The 18,280-nt window shown below is 36.7% G+C and overlaps 1 protein-coding gene across 2 annotated transcripts in view; it reads left to right on the forward strand.

Moving 5' to 3' along the window:
* Positions 1-18,280, forward strand: part of LOC117175699 (protein stoned-A) — a 78,043-nt gene that overhangs the window by 42,232 nt on the left and 17,531 nt on the right. The window lies entirely within an intron of this gene.

Below are 18,280 nucleotides of genomic sequence, written 5' to 3' on the forward strand. Positions count from 1 at the left end.
TACGGGGAAATTGTACCTTCTACAGGTGGAACACAAAGAGACTACAAACTGCGACTTCGAATGTTTGTGGGCAATATTGCATTATGTTTCTCCATTGCATGTGTAATGGTTATTCTCTGTCTGATTTTAATAATTTTTTTACGAATAATTTAGAAAAAAATGACTGTCTTGTGCGAAAATTTTACAAAAAGTTGTTAAAAAAAAACAAACTCAAACATAATATTTCTCGAGTATCGAAACAGCGCATACGTGGCGGTAAATATTGTAAGGGTGCAGATCTTGCATCATGTACGCAAACTTTATTGTCGGAATTGACCACTTATTATTTATATATATATATATGTGTGTGTGTGTATAAACTTTTCTTAGGGGCGTGTCAGATTGCCCACCCTTAAGACGGCTGCAAACAGGTGTCCCATAGTGGTGAGGGTGGAGCCCACCACCACGGCGAGGGGGTCGGCGCCATAGTGCGGTGAAGGGGGAAAAGGAAAGTGGAGGGGGTAGTCTGTCCATAGTGGCCCGGTACTACTGATCACGGTGTGCCTAAAAGAACTTTAAATGGGGGTGACAAGATTATTGTATTGGTTTTGTGTAAAATCTGACATGGTTGCTTTTCATCAAATCTCCACGTTCTAAGACTCTCTGAATCAGAAAAAAACTATTTTTATGAAGGTGTCTGTCTGTTTGTCTCTCTGTAGTCTGTAGTATTCTGTAGGCACGATGACTATCGAAAGATTGATCAGATTGGATTCTGCTTCGGCACACTTTTTTAGGGCTCAAGAAGAAGGAACGACTTCGTTAACCAGCTATTTTGTATAAAAACTCAAAGACTGATCACATTTCCAAAATTTTCGAAACCATGTTTTTTCCACATTTGGCAATTCTATTTACGGCTGTCCATAGTACTTTGAACCACGAACAATTTATTCATACGACTTTTCTCAATAAATCCAAAACTGTCCGAGTTATAGCATTTTCAAAATCCTAAAAAACAAACGAAAATTAACATTTTAAGCCGAACAACGCATGATCTGAAAAAAACACAGGAGTAAATATATGTTTCTTTTTGGGAGCCTTATGGGTTTCCGTAGTGCTCAGAAATACGAACAATTTATCTCAACGACATTTTTCGATAAAAGCAAAATGATTAAAGCTATATTATTTTCAAACACCCAAAAATCAAACGATAATTAACATTCTAAGCCAAGCAACGCACGATATAAAAATAATCGGTAGAAAAAATTTTACTTTTTTAAAACCCTACAATAATATTCTGTTTCAACATTGAATTTCATACTCTTAATGGCTCACATTATACTCACAATGTCGTAGGACATACAAAGACGTTTTTATGATGTCCTTTTGATGTCCTGGTGCCCACAGAGAGGTCTTTCACTATTTAGCGTGGAAAAATAATCATGTCTCTTATAGGTCTTTTTGGGGCCTCTTTAGGACTAGCCCTGAGGACATCTTTGGGATAACTTTAGGTTAGACATAGATCGTCTTTAGGAAGTCTTAAAGCTGTCTTTATAACGATCCTGGGGCTTAGATGCCAATGTCCAAGAATGTCCCAGGACATTTAAAGACGTGCTAAGGACGTCTTCAAGATGTTCCGGTGCCCACTGTGAAAGTACTTGAAAACAATTTGCCTTCTCGAATTATTATTGAGAGAGGCACCTGAGGAGTCTTACATAAGCTTGAGGGGCCTATATTACTATAAATAAATTCTCATCAACGGAAACGCTCACAAGAAGCATTACTATCCCTCTGAACCTATTCGTGTTAGAAATAATAAGAAGTGAAAGAAAATGATTGCGAAATTGTTTCCACGCAAACGGCACTCTAAAGATCTTGGTTCTCTATTATAATGTGAGGTATTGAGAAAAAGCCTAACCACAAACTATCCCTCCTATAATGATTCTATCATGCTCTTTGATCGTCTTCCTTTGCTCCTAACCTTCCAGACTAGGGGAAACGAGAATTATACTAATAAAATCCTCTTTATTATTGAGGAATTACGTAAGGCTGGAAGCGGGTGCAATTTTCCAGATGAGCACCCGCTCCCGGCGAAATCCTGCGGTTATCCTTATGACAAATTTTTTTATATATATTTTTTAAGTAAAGTAAGTGACCCATTAACAGAACCACAACCTGTGCCAACTCTGTACATCGTGGATTCAACGTTGATTTAGCATTGTTTTTAACGTTGATTCGACTTTGGTTTAACACTGAACCACCACTATCACCACTTCACTACTGTCAAATTGATAAATGCGCTGCTATATAAACTATGTCTTTATTGATTTAATGTCATTCACATGTTGTGCAACAGTAGGAGGACTTCTACTTGTCAAGATTGTATAAAAGTTTATTCCCGAGGTGAAGCCTTAAAAAGCCATCAGATGTACAGATGCAAGAGAGCAAACAATCTTCGTCAACTTGACTGGGTATGACGAGAGTGACATCATGAATTAACAGCTCTCAGGTTGACAGAATATAAAAAAAAGATTGAAAATAATAACAGCAATGGACAAAATGATAAGAGTAGTAGCAGTCAAATAGTAACCAAAATACAGTACGCCTTAAAGCGCAAATGTGGCTCTCTCAGAAAAAAACAGAATATCATGATGATGATGATGATGATGATAAGTTTGAATCTTTCTTGGAAAATAAAACAAAGAAAAAACACGAAAAGCAGGATGACATGAATGAGAAAGATGGAGATCAAGATGATAATGAAAAAGTGCAGGAAGATCAACAAGAATCGGAACTGGACGATGATGTTAATGATACTGTTGGTGATGTTAAATACAATGAAAAGGGTGTGGAGAAGAAGGAGGAGAGTTCAAATGGATTTAGTGAGCTGATTAACTGCTATCATTCGTTATATTGTCCCGAGTGTCGAGCAATCATGCGCATATTACGTCAAAGAAACATAATATTTTAGGAACCATAACCATTGTGAATTTCGGTTTAACTATGTTTAATCTGTGTGATTACATTATGCTATTATTTTGTTAAGCTGAATTGAAAATCTATGTTGTGAAATTGAGTTAATATTTTTTCTTGAATCAACAGACTTTCAAGGTTGTCAAAGGTTGTAATTTATTTAAAACCTCTTATCTGAGATAATTATTAGTCAGCAAGATTAGATATTACTTAAACTTATTCAAATAATAGTTCAATTTAAATCATCACCATCACCAACACCACATCCACCACCACCACATCCACCACCACCACCACCACCATCACATCCACCACAAGTGCAGTGAACCCCTGATATATGGTATAGTAATTCCCCACTTCCTCCAGCCCCAAACCCCGTCCAGACTCAGAGTTTCACTGTATTATGAGAATAAGTAAACATTTCAAAGACAAAAATTGTTTACCGATGAAATAGATATATTTTGTTGTTTATGTAAAAAATATTTTCATTTTATATATTTTTGTCTATAATATAATTTATATAGCTATTTAGACAAGAAAGGTCACAAATACATTTTTCGACTGATCGTCTGGTTAGCTAGGCTTATATTTCTAACTTTTACAACACGTGGGCAAATTATTTTTGGTCATTTTGAAAGTGTTAATCTTATACACATTTAAATTTCCCGCCAATTTTTAATTTCCCTTAATTTTAACTGACTTTATGGTGATGCCATATGCTACCGGTGAGTACTTACCGACAGTGGTATCTTAGCACAGATATGACCCATCATCTTAGCATAAATATGAACCATTATCCTTTGGTTGCAAATGATTGGTCACTGCTTTACCTGCATTTAGTTTTGAACAGAACCATATTGCAGAATGCATCAAAGCAGTAACACTTAGCCTCGCTGCCGACAAATTGTCCTGTAGAGCTATAGGTAACATATATTTACACTGCACAGCTCTATGTACTGTCAAATGCTACATCGCATCCATAAATACTATAGATGTGTCATAGAAAACTACTGGACATTTACAATTATACTGCATATCCATAAGTATCATATATATTCATTCTGCAACCTTGTCCTCCTCCAAACTGTATTTACCAACCATACGAGGTGTGTTCAAAAAGTAAGGTGACTTTTCAATTTTCGCGTGCCACGTACATTCAAGTTTTTAATTTTTTATTTTGTTGTGTTGGTACGCTCGTCACGATCATATGTTCACAGTTTTCACTATATAGCTCGTGTTGTTTTTCTAGCAGAGGCGTAAAAGGTTAGAAGGCTTTGGTGTGCTCGGCGATTTTCTTCTTTCGAAAAAAATGGAGCAAAGAGTTTGCATTATATTTTGTGTGAAAAATGTGATCCAGTGCTCTAAAACTCTCGAAATGTTGATCATCAGTGGTACAATCTGTTCCAAGAAGGCCGAGAGGATGTCGAAGACGAACCTCGCCCTGGACGTCCCAGCACGTCAACAACAGATAAAAACATTCAAGCAGGGGAAGAAATGGTGTTGAAAAATCACCGAATTACCATCAGAGAAGTTGCTGAAGATGTTGGCATATCGGTTGGCTCATACCATGCTATCTTTTCGGACGTTTTGGGCATGAGACGTGTGTCAGCGATATTTGTTCCAAAACTGCTTAATTTTGATCAAAAGATCCATCGCATGACCATCGCTCTGGAGATGTTGAATGAAGTCAATAATGATCCTGATTTTCTCAAAAGGGTTATAACTGGGGATGAATCGTGGGTATATGGTTATGACGTCGAAACTAAAGCCCAATCGTCTCAGTGGAAGCATCCTGAGTCTCCAAGACGAAAAAAGCACGTCAAGTTCGGTCAAATGTGAAGGTTTTGCTCACTGTCTTCTTTGATTACCGTGGCGTAGTGCATCAGGAATTCAGCTCCTCAATAAGGAGTATTACCTTCAAGTTATGCGCCGTTTGCGAGAGGCAATACGCAAGAAACGTTCGGAACTTTGGAAAAACAATTCGTGGCTTTTGCATCACGATAATGCACCTGCTCATTCATCGTTGCTTGTGAAAGATTTTCTGACCAAAACAGCATCACAGGTATGCCTCGGCCTCCATATTCACCGGATTTGGCCCCCGGTGACTTTTTTCTTTTCTCAAAGCTGAAGAGATCCATGAAAGGACATCAATTTTCAACGATTGAGGAGATAAAAACTGCATCGCTGAAAGAACTCAAGGCTATACCACAAAATGATGATCAGAAGTGCTTCGATGATTGGAAAAAGCGTTGGCACAAGTGTATTATATCTGAGGGGGATTACTTTGAAGGGGACAACATAAATATTGAGGAATAAATGAATATTTTTTGAGAAAACCATAAAGTCACCTTATTTTTTGAACACACCTCGTATGAGTGATTGAATATTTATTGAATATTTACAAGTCTCATATGGATTCAGTAGAAGTGTACAGCTCTGTGTACAATCGGTTCATTTTCATATTTCGCATTAATCATTGATACAAATATCGCTCTTCAGCAAACTTCAGTGATGGAATTTTACTTCAGAAATAACGATGGATATTAAAGACAACGATGGGTTGCAATTAAATTTGGGCGCTGGAGACACACACATCGTTAGGTTACATTTTCAAATTTCGCACCGGATCTCGTTTCCATTAGCATTAGATAAATTAGCATTTTACCTATATATGAGGTCGATGTGTCTTGAAGCTTCGACAATCACCTAGCTCACTTTGGCCGACTATCTTTCTAGAAATTTCGAGAACTCTGTGGAATCCCCGATCCAAGTAAAACTAGGATATTACGGTCTGTATTGCAGGGTTCGGGCTACTCCTTCTTGCTTCCATCGACACTAGGTAAATAAGCATTTTACCAAAATAGTGATTTGTGGCAAAAAAAGGGAGCAGACGTATATTTCTCGCTCACTCAGCGCAAAGTACGTTGACAGCATTGCGTTTGCGCCGGCAACCGCAGGAGGATTCGAAAAGGCGAAATAGACTTGTATGCAGATTAGATATATAAAGTATATGTAGTTCAGTACTCCTTTCCGGTGCAATACTAAAACCGTACTCTTTGAGTTAGAAATATACGTGTGCACTTTATTTTCTACCAATTTATTGCAAAGTATAGACAGTTAGCAATATATACGAGTATGGCATATATGGTCGGTAAAACAGGAACCCATATTTTCGGCTTGGTCATAGATACGTGGAAGAGATCTGCCTTACCGACCGAGCAGTTACCGGCGGCTTGAAACTGACCGGTGGCGCCATTTATCGGCGGCAGCTGGAACTACGCAGTAGTGTCTCAGAGCCCCTATAGGTTTACTACTAATATTATTTTTATATAATATTAATAAATATTATTAATAATGAAATTAACAATTAATAAATTGTTAATAATTATTATTTAAGATATACACAATTAATAACAATTTCCGAATTTTAATGACAAAATGTTTTAAATTTACTAAAAATAATTGAAATTTCAAGGGCTTTGAGTATAAAAGTAACAATTAATAATAATAGTAATAATAATTAAACAAAATTTCTAATAATGACTGCTAAGCACTCGAGAAAGAAGCTTGAAGTGGTTTCAGTGAAAACAGAACGTATTTTAGTACATAAATGGCTGATACTGGCATTTGTCTATAAAAGTTGTTTTAAACATGGAGACAAACGTTGCAAAAATCGATTTTTTTGACAGCACATTACTTTTAATGCAATTTGAATAGATTTCGTGAAAGCGAAATGTATTTTAGTAAAAAAGTTTTCGAATAGTGGATTGGTTTATAAAATTTTGTTTACGTTCTGGAGAAAATATTTAGAAATAATTGTTTCCCCAATCGTTTAATGCTACTGTGTGATCATCAATATCCGCCATCTTGCTAGTTAGTTTACCAGACTAAAAAACCTTAGCAAAGGTTACTTCTGTGACCAGTCACATAGTGCATTTCAGCCCCACCACGCGTTGATTGAATGAGTAAAGGGTTTAATCAAAATTATTTCTGTGACCAGAGACAGGGGTGGCCTCCCGCCCCCACAAGATTTTGGAAAGTCGTAGAGTCTTCAGCCACATTGTTTCTGTGACCAGTCACAGAGGTGCCTTCCAGCCCCATCACGAGATGTTGGAAAGACGTAAGGGGTTTGACCAACATTATTTCTGTGACCAGTCACAGGAATGCTTTCCCACACCCACGAGAGGTGGGAAAGGGCTAGTGGTTCCACCAACATTATTTCTGTAATCAATCACACAATTTTTTGAAATTTACTGCATGTTATAATGTGGGAATATATGTATTCAACTTCCTTTTGCTTGACAGACAATCCAGCATACAAAAAAATGAAAAAACCTTTTTTGATTTGTGATACAATATTATAATTAAAAATGTTAAGATGAAACATTCAAAATTATTAATTAAATACTGCTACATATTAAAAATGTAACTATTTTACTATATAATAAAGGCAATTTTAAATCCTGCAAAATCTAAAAATTCCAAAATCATATCTAACACTGAATATTTTCAAAGTATAGCTTCCCAATTTTTACAAGCCTCTTTCCAAATTAATCTATGCATAAAATAAAACAATTCGTTTAGAAAAACTATGCGAGAACTAAGCATTCAAAATTTAGTTATTTTAAATTTTCTATCTAATAATATTTTTAAGTGAATAACCTATACAATTTAAAATTAGAATTCTAGTAATATTCTTTTATATTTTAAATCAGGCTTTCAATTTTTTTAGACATAAAAAAATATGGTGAACAAAATGGCCATTATTTCTATCATGAAATTTTCTAGGTTTTATAGAGTAACATTAATTAAATATGCTCCAATATTATAGAATAAACAAGAAAATTTATGATAAACAAATTATTTGTTCAAAGAATGTTTTCTACAATTTTTCATAAACTTACGTTTTTTAAAATTATATTGCAAGATATTTGGATAAAACCAGTATAATAATAAATAAATGATTTCGTGAAATTAATGACATAAAAAAACGAATTTTTTCGTTTACAGATTCCCGAATAATGCATTTGTTTGTTAAATTTGTTTAAGAAAACAGCAAATTTATGAAATAATCATAAATTTTGCTGAATTTATTATGAAGGTCAGTAGATAGGTAAGGCCGGTTCTGGCTCACATTTTCCGTACGAAAAGCAAACTTGCGGCTAGAGCGCAGAAGGCTGTTAGATTGGTTTCACTCCTTGTGCTGACTAACGAATCACAGTTTTGAAGTATCCGATGCACACTATCGATATTGGAAATCAATTTTTAAGAATCATGGGAATGGATCTCTTCAGCCCCAAAAATATGGAATAGGAGATAAATTGATACACGATATCGCAATATTAGGCTATTTAATACCTGCTATTCTCGGATTTGAAGTTTTTCACCCCAAAATAATATAATTTTTATGTATTAAATATTCATCGCAATGGTGCGTCATTGAAAATTTCCAAGATCTGCAAACACCATCAATGACTCATGACTGCTTTTGTTGTGCGCCTACACTATGAGTCAGAGATAAAATTAGATTATAGGTGTTAAGGAATTTAATATGGAAAGAACAATGAGATGCAAGTTACATAAAATTCTCATAATTTTTTCTTTCAAAGTGGTATCATGTTACATGTATTACTGAGAAAATAAGGCATTATATCGTGCTTTTTATGTAGGTTCGAACACGATTCTCGGTAAACAAAATTCCATTCTGATGACGTCATCGTCGATTCCTGGAATCCTTATCAATGTGAACTTAATTAATTAAACGTTCTCCTTTGATATTTGCCTACATGGGCGTTATATTTCATATAATGTTAAACAATTCTCGGTAAACAAAATTCAATTCTGATGTCGTCATCTTTTATTCCTGGAACCCTTATCTATGTGAACTAAATTAATTAAACGTTTTCCTTTGATATTTGCTGACAGGGGCGTATAATATCATATAATGTTTCTATAAGTGTCATCAGTTGATAACAAGACTTACATAATCTCAAATAACTGTAAATCTACACAGTGTTTCTATAAGCGTCGCTGATTCCATTTAAAGTTAAAAATGGATTTCAAAAAATGTAAAAAAGTTCTACAAATCATGAAGATTGGATATCAAATTATACTCGAGAAGCAACACCCAGCAGCTGATGTAATTAGATTGTGGACGAGGGCTGGAACTAAAAACATCCGGATTTTAAACAAAATATTGAAGAAGAACATTTTGCTGTCTGTGGGTCAAAAAAATGCGATTATGACGTTAATTGGTGATCTGAAGACTGCAAGCAGAAAATTCAAGAAGTTGCTCAAGGCAGGAACTGGTATGAGTAAATCTTCGAAGACACTGAGTGAGAGGGTGAGTTGGGGTGATGTAGCAAGTGCGTTTCGAACACGAAGAAGAACGGGACTTATAATAAACTTAATTCATAAAGATTTAAATACATTTTTGGATGATTGTAAACGCATGTGTATTCCTCGAATTAAAAATGAAATTAATATTAAAGCTAATATCAAAGCTTGCGTTGAATTCACAGGTATTTTCAGGGCATTACTGGGAGGGGCAGAAAAAATCTAGACAAAAAGTGTTTGCACTAAAAATAATCCTATTCTAACGTCTACGAATATTGGTGAATGGTTTGAGGGTAAATATCGTCATCAAGTTGATGTTAAAATTGAAGATTTAAAAACATCAGATTCAGGGTGGAGATTAATAGAAATTATCAGCTTAACGGATAACATAAATATATACGCCCTTTTTCAAGTTGGAGCTTCAACTTTCAATGAATTACCCGATTTTATACAGAGAAAAAAAGCTGTGGTTAATATTAAAAATAAAGACTCTTATTGTTTTCTCTGTTCAGTAATGGCAGCTCTTCACCGAGTTAAAAAAATGCAGGAAGAACCAGTTCATATCCTAAGCTTGATGGTTCAGAACTCAAAGATAATGACATTAAATTTCCAATTATTCTTGAGGATATTTCAAAATTTGAGAAATTGAACGGCTTAGGTATAAATGTGTATTGATTAGAGTCTGCTCAACATAGTAAGAAAGAGGAGATTGTTGCAGTTTTTATAAGCCAGGAAAAATCTAAAAAAGCTACTATTCACCTTCTTATGATTGAAAATACTAACTTTGCTTCAGATGTAGAAGTGTTTCATTTTACTTTAATCAAAAATCTATCTAGACTAGTGATCTCATAAATAGCAAAAGATGATCATCACACTTACTTTTGGACCGGTTATTGTGCCACTTCAGATTTGAGAAATCTCTGGAAAAACATAGAATTGATTGTGATAATCTGAATAGTAATTGCACATTAATACATCCCACAGAAGCGGACAACATTAAAAAATTTGAAAATTATAAATACAAAGAGAGGGTTCAATTTGCAGTATATGCTGACACAGAGTGTTGTTAGAGCCATTTACCAATATGCATGGAAATACTGATCAGAAACATATACTTACAAGTGTTGCTTATTACACAAAATGCAGTTTTGACGATTCACATTCTGAACCTCAAGTTTATCGTGGAAAGGACCGCATCACGTGGTTTGTCTGTGAGTTGAAAAAGTTAGCTGAGAAAGTTGATTCTTATTTGAAAAATCCAGTTCCAATGGAACTTTTAACATTAAAGCAAGAGCATGATTTTCAAAACGCCAAAGTTTGTCATATTTGCGAACAAAATTTTAACTGAGATGATGTCTCATTATCACCTATCTAATTATCACCTATCAACAAGGAAAAATATATATCCTTCAGAAAAAGGGTGCAAAATACATAAGTTAAACTCAGATTCATTTACTTTTTTCGATTTATGCCAAGTAGACTCTCAAAATTAGCTTCAAATCTTAGCAATGATGAAAAATTTATTGCAAGAAAATATTAAAAAATGATGATGAATTTGAATTATTAACAAGAAAAGACGTATGTTCATACGATTATGCTGAGAATTGGCACATTTTTGAAAGTGTCGGATGTCGTTGCTTTGACACTTATGATTTGGATCCATTACACTACTATACAGTACCAGGGCTTTCTTTCGATGGTATGTTAAAGTATACTGGAATTAAACTCGATCTATTAACAGATATATAAATGTTATTCCTTGTTGAAGGAGCAATAAGAGGTGGTGTCTCTCAGTGCTCCAATAGGTATGAGAAAGCAAATAATAGATTCATGGGATCGAATTTTGATAAAAATGTACCCGAGCTCTATATCATTTATATTTTATTCACTCATTTTGAAAAGGAACCAAATTTTTTCAACATTCCCGGTGATTCAGAAATACGTTACATTCTTGAAGTAGATTGGGAATACACTGAAGAACTCCATGATTTGCATAAAGACCTACCATTATGCCCAGAGCATTCTGTACCTCCTCTTCCAACATCTAAAATCCCGAAACTAATTACCAATTTGAAATCAAAGACGAATTACGTTCTCCATGATCAAAACTTAAAACAGTATTTAAAAATGGGAATGAAGCTTGCTAAAATTTTTCGAGTTTTAGAATTAAAGTAAAAGACATGGCTAAAAGCCTATATTGATTTGAATACTCATTTGAGAAAGAAGGCAAAAAATGAATTTGAAAAAAAATTTCTCCAAACTCATGAACAACTCTGTCTTCGGAAAGACCATGGAGAACGTAAGGAAGCATAAAGATGCTAGATTAGTAACAAAGTAGGAGAGAAGATGGGGTGCAAAAGCTCTGATTGCCAAACCAAACTTTCATAGCTGCTAACTGAATTTGTGGGGCTAAGGTCAAAATTGTATACTTATAAAGTTTTGGGTGAAGAAGGAAAGAAAAAGAAAGCCAAAGGGATTAAAGAGTCCATTTTGAGGACAATTACGTTTGACGACTATAGGCAAACTTTGCTACATTATCAAACTCTCACTCGACCTCAACGATTAATTCGAAGCCGAAAACATAAAGTTCACTCAATTGAGCAAATCAAGATCGCCCTCAGCTGACGAGATGATAAGAGGATGCTGCTTCTTCGTACAACCGATACACTTCCTTGGGGCTACAAAATCCAATCACAGGAGGCAATGGATGTTCATAAAAACTAATGTTCATTTTCCAAAAAAAAAGAATTCAATTCTCGAAGGAGAGTTGAGGTTATGTACAGCGATTCTAAAAAACTTGTAATATTGTGTAGAAAGAAAGCGAGGTGATAAATATGATGAGTGATGTGGATATATAAGTCGAGTAGTGAGAGAGAGAGATACCTAGGATTAGAAATAGCAACAAAATTAATATATATGTAAATTGGAAGAAGAAATCGAAAAACTGTACAATTGTTTGTAAAATACAAGTTATTGTAAATAAAAGAAAATTGATTGAATCTGAATTGTTATTTTTTTTATTTAGTGCAACCTGAAAATAAAATTTTTATAGCAAATTTACTTCTAATTGAAAAATTCAATGCTAATCATTTTCCTAAACTGATGTAGCTATTGGATGCATCCTGATCCAGCAGACCGAATATTCCATTTTCAACGATGTTCACCAACCAATCATTCGCTTATCTACTATTTTCGCTTATTATTATTATTTTGTGTTTTTATTAAACTTTGACTCGGGTAAACCCGGTGATACATCATAGCCACGGAGTAAGTCAAGTGACTGATGAGATTAGAATGTTATAACTTAATTCAAATAATTTAATACGACGGTTGAAACCTCCTGCGGTGATGTTGTAGGTATACAATTACGAGCGGCCATGAGCATTGGAGGTGACAATAGTCACCTCTGGATGCTTTCTTAGAGCTACCGTTTGCCACTTTACGGGTTTTTAGTCGCTCGCTTCCTGATGATCAAGAAAGTTTCTTACAATGCGACAGGTGTTTAATAAAACCGCCTTCTGAGCTGCTGCCAATATCCTACTCACTCCTAAATTTTCAAAATGTTTAGTGCATCTTGCGTGCAAATTGCCTGTAGACGAAATCACAATGGGATGAATGGATGCACGATTCACATTCCTCCATATGGTCTTTACTTCATGCCTTAACTCGCTATACTTGTGGATCTTGGTTGTATAGGTTGACTGCAAATTTCGGTTAAGCGGACAAGCAATGTCAATGATGTAGACTTTTCCACCTTTTTTTCTCGCATCACTATGTCAGGTCGATTGGCCCGGATGTAATGATCCGTTTGGATAGTAACATCCAAATATAAGATGTAATCTTCGCTTTCTAAAACGGGCATTGGAATGTATCTATACAAGGGCACCCATTCTTTTAAGAGTCCTAGGTTTAGGGCAAGTTGTTGATGTATAATGCCCGCTACATCATTATGTATGTGCGTATATTCTCTCTGAGCTATTACGCGACAGCCATCAATAACGTGCTCGATGGATTCGTTGGTATTTCCACATAATCGGCACCGGTCAATCACGTCTTGATGTAACATGTGTTTGCGATAATTCCTGGTGCTGACAACCTTCTCCTGTATTGCAATGACGAATCTGAGGACAAATTTAAGGGCGTCTATTCAAAATGCGCATGACAGATGGTTCTGTAAAGCGCAACATTTCGTTTTCTGTTAAAACAGTCTAGTAACTGTATAACTTGTGACGCCCCTACTCCTACCCCCTAAACGTCGTGGTAGAACTACCATTTCAATGCCTGAATTTCTGTGGTGCATTCGGTGCTTCGTCATTTCTACGCGAACAATTCTATTTAACTTTTCAAGGTCAGTGTTAGATCATTTTATGAGCCTGAAAGAGTACGTGAGGACGCGACTGGCATATGTGTTGATCGCCCTGATTTTGTTTGCGAGTTGAGAAAACTCTTCAATGCTAAACAGAACATAGCACATTCGTCAGGTACTTGTACCAGAAGTTGTGCACCATGTCCGGACCTGGAGCTTTCCAATTACTTGCCCTCTTCAAGACAACTGAAACATCCAAGGCTGTGATGTTTGTCAGATGCATTTCTGGGCTATTGTTTGCCCTTGCATCCTCCAGTTTGAACCACGCAGTGTCCAAATTGCATCTGTTTATTTTTCCCCAAACGCCCGACCATTAGTTAGTCATATCTTCCAATTGAGGGACTTCGGTGCCTTGGTGGTTATTTGGCTTTACTCTCAGTTCACGATAGAACCTTCTTTCATCTGCCTGAAAGTTTTGGTTTTGTCGCCTTCCTGCATTACTTTTCTAGTACCGACGCAGTCTGGCAGTAAGAACATCAAGTCTCTGTCGTTGAGAGTCTAAAATTTCATCCAATATTGCTGGTGTTACTGTCTCGATGTGCCGAGGGTGGATGATTTTTTTAACATGGCTCATCAGCTTTCTGGTTCTCTTTCCTTTTTATATTGAGTTAATCGACCCAATTTGCACCTTACTTTGCTGACATCCATATCCAACCTGATCTTCCATGGTGGATCTCGATCCCTTGCTGGAACAAAAACTGCATTTGCAGGCCTAGTTTTTCGGCCCAACGTTCTAACGGTTGCTACAGCTGCACAGTATACAAGAGTTTGCACCTATATCGCATTTTGTGCTACGTTCAAATACGTAGGTAAAACCTTACGGTCGAGATGCGCTATTAGTGCACACAGATGATTTTTGATGTTTATTTTGGGCACAGAATGCCTCAGTGTTGGTTCTACATATCTGAACTCTAGTAAAGCATGACCAAAATTCCTTTCCAGGTGCTCTAGTTCTTCTGAGATTTCCCTATCCACATCATCGTTAGTAATATCCGGATGTGGTTCTAATGGATCCGGTGCATGCTGTTCATTATCCCAAGCACCGATGGCTTCAGCATCAATCAAGTCTTCATTATCCATATCTTCCAGGGCGAGCTCATCAATAGGAAGCTGCCGATCCACTTCTATTTTGATAGCAGCTATTTCAACAGCCGAAAGCAGTCTATTTACAGATATGGAGCGTTTTTGATCTGCCAGATTCTGCTCATTTATTTTTGTGGCTAGCTCTGGGTATTTAAGTAAGAAGAGTCTATGATGTTCTCTCCTCACACACCAAATCAACCTGTTGTTTAATCTCCATTGCTCGGTCTTCTGTAACATGTAGATTAGTCCTGATGTCTTTCACCTTAGCGATAAGATCTCTAGTGCGATCTTTTGTATATTAGGATACTTTGCAGCAAATTTTGTTCTTAAATTGTATCCTTTTTCCTTGTTTGTTTCAAATTTCGCACTTTCATAATAGAGACGCACCAATTACTCTTTCATTGTGGTATCCCAATTGATGCTCTCCCACGGCATTTCTGTCGAGGTGGTTGGCTGCAAATAGCTAGTGCTAGCCAAAGCATCTTCAGCAGGCTGTGGCCCCCAGCGGTGGCTCCAGGGGCGCCCGAAGATCCTCGGGAAGCGACAAGCATTTCAAAATCTTTAATATATTCCCCATTTTTCATGGATGGGTTTTGGTGTTCTACTTAGTCCATCTCCTCTTCGTTATCAGCTTATTTAGCATGGGAAACCCTGTCAGTAGCAATGCTACTTTCAACATTGCCGTCAAAGTCATGAGAGGAGAGCTCAAGCGCTACCGCGACATCAATCACTTTCGACTGATAGCCTGTCTTTTAACAATTTATGAATGTCTTACAGCTATCATTACAGATAAGGTATATTCTCATTGTGACAAGAATGACATTCTTATAGAAGAACAAAAAGGATGTTGTAAAAACTCACGGGGCTGTAAAGACTAGTCACTATAGACGCTGTTGCCATGACTCAAGCTCGTAAGCATCAAAGGAAATTACACATGGCATACATTGACGCTTTCGCGTTTCCTTCCGTTCCGCATGACTATTTGCTTGAAGTTCTAAAACTTTACAAAATCTGTCTACGCATTATTGACTTACTAAGCCATGCGATGAGGATATGGAGTGCAAGAATCAAGTATTTTGATCATGGATAACCAAGGATAACTAGATTAATAGGCTTTACGGCGGATATATTTCAAGGAGACTCCTTCAGCGCACTATGGTTCTGTTTATCATTGAATCCATTGAGCAAAACACTAAACAGCATGTCCCATGGGTTCAGAATTCATAATAATGAGGATGGTCATCCAGTGACCCATCTTCTTTACATGGATGACCTGAAGCTGTACGTTAGTTCAGGCCAGAAACTGCAACAAGTGATTGATATCACAAAGCAGTTTTCCAATGATATTCACATGGAGTTCGGACTAGATAAATGCAGAACAGTGCATTTAATCAGAGGGGAATTAGGGATCGCAGAGTTAGAGAAAGGGTTCGAACATAACATCGAGGCAATGGCTGCAGGCGAATCATACAAATATCTGGGTATTCTTGAATCTAAGGGCATTCAACATACGGCGAGAAACAAAGTATCGGCAACGAACATGCTGGCCGTCACGGTAGTACTCTATTCATTTGGAGTAGTTCCATGGACGAAGAACGAGCTCAAATCCCTTAAACTCGGGACAAGAAAGGTTATGCACATGAACAAAAGCATTTATCTTAAGTCTTCCGTTCCGCGACTGTACATCTCACGCCGTGAAGGTGGTCGCGGAATTTTGAGTCTTGACTGTCTTCACAACTGGATTATTCTGGGTACAGCACATAGAGTTGCAAATGAAAGAGACCCCCTTCTTAAAATGGCCAGGAATCACGAAGAAGTGGGCTAAGGAGCGTTTCTGTACAAAGCATCGGAGGAGGCTGCTGAAACACTCGGAATTAACTTCAATATTAGGGGTGAGCAAAATGCATCAAATCTAATCTATCTCGAGTACTCACTCCTGAAAGCCCAGATTAAGAAAGCACAAGAGAAAAACTTTCGTGAACAGCTCCTAGATAAGACGATGCACGGTATCTTCCACAGAAATGTGAAGGATCAGTCAATGTCTTGTGAGCTAACGTTTGCTTCCCTTAAATCGCCCAGATTGAAGTCTGGTACGGAGGGTTTCATTTTTGCATGCCAAGACGGTGTTATTTCCACCTTTACATACCGTCGCCAAATTTGGAGCCAAGACATTCCTGATGATAGCTGCAGGGCGTGCCATGCACACCTCGAGCATTTAGCTCACATACTATCTAGTTGTCCAACTCACGCGGGAACGATCTACATTCAAAGGCAAAATGCGGCACTAAGAGTGCTTTATTACCATCTCTGTCACTTTTACGGCATTAACCTTAATATCGCTCCTCTAAATGCCTCTAGGGAAATCGAGTCAATTTTCAAGAATGAGAAGTGCCGCATATACTGGAACTTTATATTCTCGACAATTGTTTCTGTTGCTCACTCGAGGCCTCACATGCTCCTTCTTGACTTCAAGAGGCGAACCATGTTCGTTATCGAATTTTGGGCACCAGCTGAAGAAAACATCAACTGGTCCGTATTTCAAGGACTCATTTTGCTTAGAACAGTCAATTACTACTAGAGGTACATACTCTATAAATTCTCCTCTCGACAGCAATGGGTGCGGTTCTTTACCGTAGTAATTAGCTCGAAAGATTATATACATTTCATAAAGAAAAGCATACCGATTTCAATTAATATCAAGATTCAGATTACTATAAGGATAGCACTGATAATTTAAAAGTAGTTTTACATTATTCAAATTGCAAGGATCAAACTTGCTAGAGCTTCTGCAGGAAGATTATTAATAATTTTATTCAACAGACCTTTGATACTTCTTGCCTCTTTCGAGAATCGCTTACGACTGACTGTAGGTTTGTCACCGTGAACAATCATATCTGTTTGGCAGATACTTTCAGAGTAAAGACTGAACCTACATAAACCTGACATTTATAGTTTTCCACTCAGTCATAGTCAAAATGCAGTTTGAAGTACAACCTATAAAGCTACCCATCGATAATTTCGATTCGCTTGTACAACATGAGAAAAAAGAAAAATGGCATGGGCATTTGCTACCAAACAGTGTACGAGCAGTAGTTTGTGGACCTTGCAACTGTGTAAATACAAATGCTTTGTTGGCTCTATCAATACACCCTAATGGATTGAGATTTGAAAATGTTTATGTTTACTCTAAATCATTAAACCAACCAAAATACAAATTTTTAGAAATACTTCTGAACTCAGTAACTGGTTTTGGGCACTATCTTTTCAATGAGCATGATGATTTTGTAATACCAAATGAAGCTAATTCCAATTCAGTGTTTGCATTTGATTATGTAGCTTGTGAAAAGCAAGATGATATATGTGATGTATGTATAGCGTTACGATGTACGTATTAGTGCGACGTTGTCACATCTAGAGTATAGCGCCTCGTTGCCGCGTCTATCAGAGACAATAGGAAAATCTCGCCCGAGCGCGGCGCCGCAAAGCGACGACGAGTCAGTCTATCCGCGCTAGCCTGCGAGCACGGTTGTAAGCATTATATTCAAC

Source organism: Belonocnema kinseyi, chromosome 6 (genome assembly GCF_010883055.1).
Source record: "Belonocnema kinseyi isolate 2016_QV_RU_SX_M_011 chromosome 6, B_treatae_v1, whole genome shotgun sequence".
Classification (NCBI taxonomy): Eukaryota; Metazoa; Arthropoda; class Insecta; order Hymenoptera; family Cynipidae; genus Belonocnema; species Belonocnema kinseyi.